Below are 8,397 nucleotides of genomic sequence, written 5' to 3'. Positions count from 1 at the left end.
TTGCCAACTCCTTTGTACAGGAGATTTTAATTGTTTAGCTGCAATGACTGATGCAGAAAAACAACCCCAAAGGTTAGGAGCTGCCACAACATCTCTGCAAGCTGTATGGAATACCAAGGGCTAAAGGGTGTTTCTAAGCGTCTTCACTAAAGAAGAGTTATTTTGTTTTGAAAGGGAGCCGGTAGTCAGGTCAGCTTGCCATATGGAAAAGTTGCTGCAATAGCTAAATGCCACGTAGCACAGACTGTTAGTGGAGTTTTCTATGGCTTGATTCTGGTTGAACTTTGCAAGTGCAGAGCAGTAATGTTAGGTGGTAGTCAGTAGGCAGTAGCTAGCTGTTTAGCTAATAGTGTGCTGGTAAATTAATCTTGAAAAAGCAGTTGGAACATTTCAAGCAACCTAGAGGCAGGCAAGGAAATGTAAGTGGAGGCTAGCAGCCTTTCTGTTTTGCTTCTCTAGACATTTGTACATAGCTCATTAGATGCATTATATGATACCATTAGTCTGTAGATTAACCCATTGCAGAGTCATCTCAAAAATCTTCATTGCTGACCATAGGCTGGTGATCACATGGATGTGAGAGCTGAAGAGGAGTTCTTATTGTAGAAGAGAACTGGCACAGGCTAATTTTGTGAAGGTCTTTAGGACAAAAAGAGGGATAACCTCTTCCAGCATGTGTCTGAGATGTGGAGTTATAGCATGCCAGTTAGAAGACCCCCACAATGCAACCTGGTTCCACTGGGACTCTCATATGTGAACATGGGCAGCACCCATTTTGCACATGGTACCAGCCGGGGGCCAGGCTGGATCCCATGTGGTAGTGAAGGAGGGTGGGGATTATCTTCAGGGCCCTTTGTGACATGGGTAATTTAGACACATCTCAAGAAGCTGTTGTGACTTGGCTGCCTTTCCAGCAGCTGCCACCTGTGTATAGTATTTTGAGTTTTCCAGCTTTGACAGATGAAGAAATAGCCTTACCCATGAGGCCACTATGGAAGATAGGAAGTCTGTGCAGCTGACACGTTAACGAAGAAGGGAACGTCCCTGGGGCTGGCCGCAGGGTCTTACTGGGGGTTCATTGATATCCTCTCCATGGTGCTTTCATTGATGCTCTTTAGGATTGTCTTTATATAAAGCTATTGTGATATTTAGGGGGAAATAGGAAGGAATTTGGAGAATCTTAGGCACTGAAGTCCCACTACCCTTTTGAACTTGGATTACAACATTTTAGCATTCTTTTGGTCCAAGAGGCTGGAGAAGCAGCAGAGGAATCATCACAGCCCTTTAGTTCAACTTAAGTTTACACAGCAGCCAACACTCTATATTGTCTGTGGGAAGTGTTTTCAGTTTGGTAATGGGGCAAATGAGGGAGTTTTCTCTGACGTTGAATTCAGTGTTCATTGCTCATTTCAATATTATATTCCCATGCAGTTGACTAACTGGCTCCACATCTTGTATGTTCTTGCTTGTGATTTTTCTAACGAACAGGTAGGGTGGACAGGCAAACTCAGAATATTCAGGGATAAAGCAAGGTTATCTGCTTGGGTCCATTATTACACTGGTTTAGGGGGAGAATTCTTTTTATCCTTCATCCTGGACGTTGCATTGCAGAAGAGCGCTGAAGGGTTTACCTGGGTACACCAGGAGACAGAGGAATTTCACCTGGGTGGCAACAAAGTTTGCATGTGTGGAGGATGTTACAGAGCTCATGGGCAACTGTGAAGATAAGAATGTCTTTCTGATGCTGTGTGGAATTAACTATTTGCAGTCTGAGCCATTATCAGTGTGAACAGATTCAAGGCTTTCTCATTGCCCTTTTTTGCTCTGCAAGCAAATTTACAAATAGTGCTGACATCTTTGGGGATTAAATATTTTAAGCCTGGTCTTCAGTGACTCTGACACTGAACCGATCCTGAAAGGTAAGGTTTCCTTCTGCCAGGACGAAGTAATGCAGCTGAATAGTTAAAGGCTTGGGTTTACTGAAGAGCTAAGGGAGCTAAACTGTAATTTTCTATTAGCATCCCCAGATATAGCATGCAGGTTCCTGGCCACATAGTATAGTAGTGTCCAAACAGCTCCTGAACCAGCTTCCCAGCCTTGACTGGAGTTGCATCCATCCTGACTTTGGCAGATAGGATAACATAAATCAAAACAGCTTTGTCCTTTTGTTGTTGCTATGTTACACATGTGGTCATTATTAGGTACATTGTTAGGACTGTGTTTTTCACCTGCTCTGAGAGGAAGCACATGAAATTTAGCAAGGAGAAATACACCTACATAGAGAAAGGAATTTGGACAAGGCATACCTCAGAGCTTCTTATTCCTCTTCTCTCTTCACTTCTGCAGACTTTATTTAGTAGAGGATAGAGAAGGGGCATGTTTATCTAGAAATGCTGGTGAGGATCACAAAGGAAGAAACAGGCACCTGGTGAGAAAAAGACATTTCAGCCCTAAAAAGGCTATATTCCCCCCGCCCCCCACATCAGTTCCTCAGATTCCTTTTTACATGTACTTTGCTTTGAGGTGCACTTAAAGACTAGTAGACATAGACAATTGCTGCCTCGCACGCTAATTTGCAGCCTGGGAAAGCACTCTCAGAAGAGCCCCCCCAGAGGAAGCGTTCCCAGCACACCCGTTGCCAGCTCAGCGATCACCAGAAGAGTGTCTCCGTCGGGTACCCTGCTTTCAAATAACAGCGTTCCACTGCCGGCTGAGGATGTACAGTGGCCCGTCTGGCATTGTAAATCATATTTCAGAGGCAGCCCATGAAGAAAGCACACAGTAGATAAAGGCTGTCCCTGGGAAGGCTGGTCTATATCAAACGAGTCTGTGAAATGCTTTTTCCTACTGTTCCTTTAATATTTGCATGTGGAGTCTGGCAGCCTCAAAATTCAGCATTCCAGTGAAGCATGGCCACACTTTATAGACTGTAAGCTTTCAAACTTTTTTGGACATCAGTGAACAATCCATCTACCCTTCGTATTTTCCTTGAGACCTTCATGGGCATTAATGCAGATTTGTGATGTTACTAGCAATAGAGCTGTTGTTTCCAGGGCTGGAGTGCCTTGCCTGAGACTTCCAGTCTACTTGGCCAGCGGACATGCGGTTAGGAGCAACAGACCAGGAAATGGGCCCTAATGTGAGCTGGTGCCTGAATTAGTATGGAAAATGGCTGGTATCCCTCCCAGGTTAGGGAGATTTTTCTACATTTAGTGATGCCCAAGACTAAAAGGATGACCTCTGAAACACATGCTGTGGTTTTACGCACCAAAGGAACATTGCACACATACCAAACTTGTACTGCCAGGATAGATAAAGCTGTATGATCCTTTTTGTGTGACATGGTTGCACCAGTATAGAGGTACAGTGATACCCAGACAGAGAGGTAATATGAATCCAGGTGGCGATGACGCCAGAGCTGGGCATTAGGCTGACTGTGTCATAATCTCGGCTGCGTTTGCATCCTGCTGATGGAAAGGACTCCTTTACTCCAGAAGAGGGATTGCAGTAGAGCCTCCAGCATCCAAGTACCCTCTCCCCAGGGCGCTCACAGGGAAAGGTGATCAAATCAGCATCTAACCAGAATGGCTCCTCTCTGCTTAGAGCTGTTGCAAGCTATCCATAAACCGCAAACCCAAAGAGTTTTAATCCAGGTGGTAGGGCACACTTCTCATGACGGACATCTCTCCCAGCTCCAGCCTCTCCCTGCAACATGCAAGCGTAGGGGAAGTGGGGTGCGAAGCATGTCCATGAGTGTTGCTGTTAATGGCAACTTGTATAACTGCGTTCATAACCACAGAGTAGGAAAGAAGTGGTATGTGAGTCTTAAACGCTATGCTGTACTGGCTTCCCATGGCTAGTCCTCTAAGGAATATTTTGTAAGAGTGCCATTAGTGAGGAAGTTCGTAATTATTTGAGTTCAGTCCTGGTCTAGTAGGGGAGCTTTGACTGCGCCGGAATTGCTAACTGTCCTCAACAGGGATGGACATGCATCAGGTTCCCATGGTGGAAGTAACTCTGCATGTCCCACCAGGGGACATTATGGACAGAGGCATGTGAATCACTGACAGCAGGGGACACCCTACCCCCTAGTCCCAACTGTCGGGAAATTCAAAAATGTCTAAAATATGGGAGTTTAAGGGGGCATTTTGGAGTGTAGAGCAGTGTTCCTTATGGTTATTTTACCTCGTGAAAACTGCAGCAAAGCATGTGTGTGAAAGGGTGGTGAGCGTGCATATCTCCGGAGCAGGCCATAGCAATTCTGCCAGGGGGATATATTGCTGTCCTGTCTTGTTGGCTGATCCTGGCACCCCGGCCACGGTAAATCTTCTTTGCGATGCCATTATCTTTGAGTTCCTGAAATCATTTGTGTGACTGAGCTGCTGCAGAAGTCTTTTGTCATCCCAGCCAATTGCTAACAACAAGAAAGTATAAACAAATACCATTCCTGTAAATCAGCATTTAATTAGTTTAGTGGAAGGAGTTCAGAGATATGTAGCCTAAAAACAAGATTTCAAAGGAAGGCTTCTGATGCTTCATGGCCTGATGCCTCCTTGCTTTGTACATGGTGTGGGGAGCTCATTGGGAAGACTGCATCGGTCCTTTGCCGACTCTCTGCTTGCACAGAGGGCCCCATCCAGCACCAGCCACAGTGCAGAAACCTTGTAAGCAACAGGCTGCTCGCTGTGAAGCTCCCAGTAGCAGATAGTTTATTTCAAGTATGGTTTTGGCTCTCGGATGCACAGACCACACCACTGCGTGCCAAAAATCTCATACTATGGGGTCTGCCAGTGCCACATGCCCCTTTGTGGGGGAATTTGAACTGAAGGGGGTTCAAGACACGGGGTTCAAGCTGAAGGGTTTTACTCAGGGTCAAGAATAGGCAGCCCTATAGCTAAAAGCCCTAGGGCAGCTGATATAACTACATGGACTCCCATGCAGTGGCGGTTCTTTGGCACCTGCAAGTCTGGGGTATGCAGATACAGAAAGATGTGTTTTATTGCTATTAGTACCAGCATCTCATGAAGCTATGACTGAGTCCTACACTTGCTCTGCTCTCATTTCCCGTTCTGGTCTGCTCCATCTTTGCATTTGCATTTGCACAGGGCCGAGCAGGGTGCTGCCACAACATCACCTATCTTTTCCATCTGTGATGAGGGTTGAGGGGAATTGCCTCCTACGCAGAAGGCAATTTTTAAACTCAATAGATTTCCATCCTGGAACATGAAAACATGGAGTTTTCACTTCAAGAGTTATTTCCAAACTGCTGTGTTTTCCTAACAGAGTTTCTCTGCAGAAGCAGAGAACAGCTTTTGATATGTGTCAGCCTGAACTAGAACACTTCTTAACTTGACCTACTTCCAGCAGAGTAAACACAGATGCTTGAGATTTGAGTTAAAAATCATATTTCTGCATATATAAATAATCTCCTAGCTATGATAGTAAAATAACACAGCTGTGTCTCTTCTAGAACTGAAGGAGTCAGACTCTTGTGAGTAAATATACTGATTTAAGTGGTTGCTTCTCCGGTCTTCTGCTTTCCTGAAAGCTGTTTTTTTTTAGTATGGAAGATCAGCACAGTCATCGCTTCTTGGTTTTGAGGGTTACAGTGTGCTGCTCTGTAGTGCGGCAACACAGTGGTGTAGTCCTCCGCCTGGGAGCTCTTTGCCGGTAGCCTGTACTGTACCAGTGGGATGGTGCTGTCCTCCGGGCTCAAAGTATATCCACGTGGTCTTACGTCAACATATGTGGTGGGCTCTCTTTGCCTTGCTCTCTGCCTATGCTCTGCCTCATTCAGAGCTGGATGCAGCTGTGCATATGGCATCCCATGCCTGACGGCCTGCCAGAGCAGCGCTGCTGCAGCACTACCGAAACACTGCTTCGGACGAGAGCGAAGGACAAAGCTGTGTCTGATCTGGTGCAAGTTTAGCTCAGCTGCCTGCAGTTGAATTGCTTCAGATTTTTCACTGCAATGTACAAGAGTAAAATTAGGTTCTTAAAGCAGATAGGTCACATGGCAAAGAATTTTTGTGAAGTGCCTCAGGGACCTGGAGATTGAGTGTGCTCCCATCCTGTGGGCACCACCGGACTGGGGACAATATGTGCAGCGCCCTCTCCATCACTGCCCTGACCATCCTCTGCTGGGGAGGAGAGAAAGAAGGGAGTTGTGCACCTGGCAGATATTCAGCGCCAGCCCACTCAGCTCAGCCAGTGTGCTGCGTTACTCACCTCTTATCTTTATGCCAATCTCATTTTATTATTTTTATAGTTTGGAAAATAAAACCTCAGAGATGCAGAACACCCTGAACACAATATCCAAGCAAAGACACCCTTTTCTGTCTGACGTAAATGCTGCTTCTGGGGATAGTTATATCCAGGCTCTGATCCTCCTCCGTGTCAGTTCCTCATGCTATCTGCAGCAAATATACATCTTGATTTACACTGATGCAAATGAGAGATAAGATCCAACGGCCCTGTCCACTTTTGTGGGAAAATTTTTGTCTAACTCCCATTTCAATTTTTTCAAAACCTCCTGGCTGTGGTGGAATTGCACTACTTTCATACTCAGCTGAGGAGGGAAGGACGTGGTCTGAGCATAGGTGGAACACCCAGCTAGACAGAAGCTGCTCACTACTTTCTTGGATTTAGCCACCTGGCTTTAGGCAGCAATATCTCAATAACTGAGCCCCTGGTAGTGCTCTGCCACAGACAATGACGTGTTTACAAGAGAAAGGAGTTGTGCTCCCATCACATGCACTTTCAAACAGAAGCAACAAGAAAATTACTTTTTGTAGCATCCTAGTAATCTTGCTAGACTGAGATAATCCTTTTTATAGTCAAAATTATTTTGCCATTGGTGTGAAAAGTTGTTGTCTGTACTGACAATTTTTCAGAGTGCTATTTCAGAAATTGATTTTTTCAATTTAGTTCAGTAAGAAGCTTTTCATTTTGCTTTGATAAGAGTTATGCTTTTGAGAGAGTGGGGGTTGTCGTGCGCACTTGGCAGGAGGGAAGTTCCTTTCCTTCCTTCCCTTTTCCCCCTTTCTTACTTGGGACGCATTTTTTAGTCTCTTTTTAAAGTTGTTTTTCATTTACTCACAGCCTTTATTCATATCCCTTCCTCTTTCAATTCCAGCTCAGGTTTCTGCTCCACACGTCTTCCACGCTGGGATTTCCTAAAAATTCTGGGCAGAAGCTCTGATGAACATAGGAAAGGGAGACTTGGTCCTCTTTATATGCTATAAATAAAAAGCATTGTGAGTGAACAGCAACATTTACTCAAATGTGAGAATCCTAAATAAATGTTTTTGCTTAGTGGTAGATTTTTAAAGCCAAGTAGATCATTTTGTGACCTCAGTTGCTCCAGCTGTTCCTCATTGTAGCTCCCTGAAGCCAGTTGAGTCACTGTGCATTTACCAGTCCATCTCAGCTGAGAAAGGAGACCGTGGCTGGAGCATCAGGCAGAAAGCTGAGTTAGCTCAGCCTGTTCCCTGCCTGACCAGAGGGCAGATGCAGGCTCCCATGCTCCTGGGCTGCAGGTCAGTGCCTCTCACCAGCACTCAATCACTGTAGAAAAATGGAAAGGGGAAAAAAGGGATTTCCTAATGGTAAGATATAACTGAACTCTGCTATTCTTGGTAGTGGATCTCACAGTGTTAAACAGGGGATCATGTACTTGAAGCCTAGGGGTTTGTTTTAGTTTGGCTCATTAATCTAACTGAAGCATTGCTGGCTTCAGACACGGCAAGGATTAAGTGGGGCAGCAAAACAAACGGAAGCTTGAATATCTGCCCAGGTTATCAGCACCTCCCTTCCACCAATAAACACGCCGGGACCGGTTAGTAAAAGGGGACCCTAAATCCTACCCTATTGTCTGACTTTTATCACTGAAATTCCTCTTTAGGCTTTTATTGTTGGGAATATTGATCAGACTATCATAAAACACATAGAAATGAAAATAAATCATTACCTATGCTGTCAGCCAAAGCTGAGGGTAGAAGGGGCGGTTTCTTAGTTCATTTTGGCTGTTCACTTTTTGTTGCTCTATAGAGATTTGCTAGTGTATTGTGAACTAAATAACATCAAGCATGAGATCTGTAGGTAAAGTGCATGGACCGCAATGGGCTGCAGGTTATTCCTGATTCTTTTGCTTCTGTAGCTCCTGTTTCCTCATCAATGCTCACAGACTTTCCTTCATTCAAACTTACCCTTTTGCCTAATGGGAGGTGATTTTTAGAGGTCTCTCTTCTTTTGGCAGGCTTAATTCAGCTAGATCATTTTGCCTGTGTTCATGGCCAGTACTCTGTACAATTCAACGAAAGCTGAGGCCTTGGAAGAACACTGTGCTTATAAATCTGTAAACCTCTGGTTCTCCTTTCTCCAAGACCTGTAGAGATG

Source organism: Struthio camelus, chromosome 5 (genome assembly GCF_040807025.1).
Source record: "Struthio camelus isolate bStrCam1 chromosome 5, bStrCam1.hap1, whole genome shotgun sequence".
Classification (NCBI taxonomy): Eukaryota; Metazoa; Chordata; class Aves; order Struthioniformes; family Struthionidae; genus Struthio; species Struthio camelus.
This window is presented reverse-complemented; position numbering follows the sequence as displayed.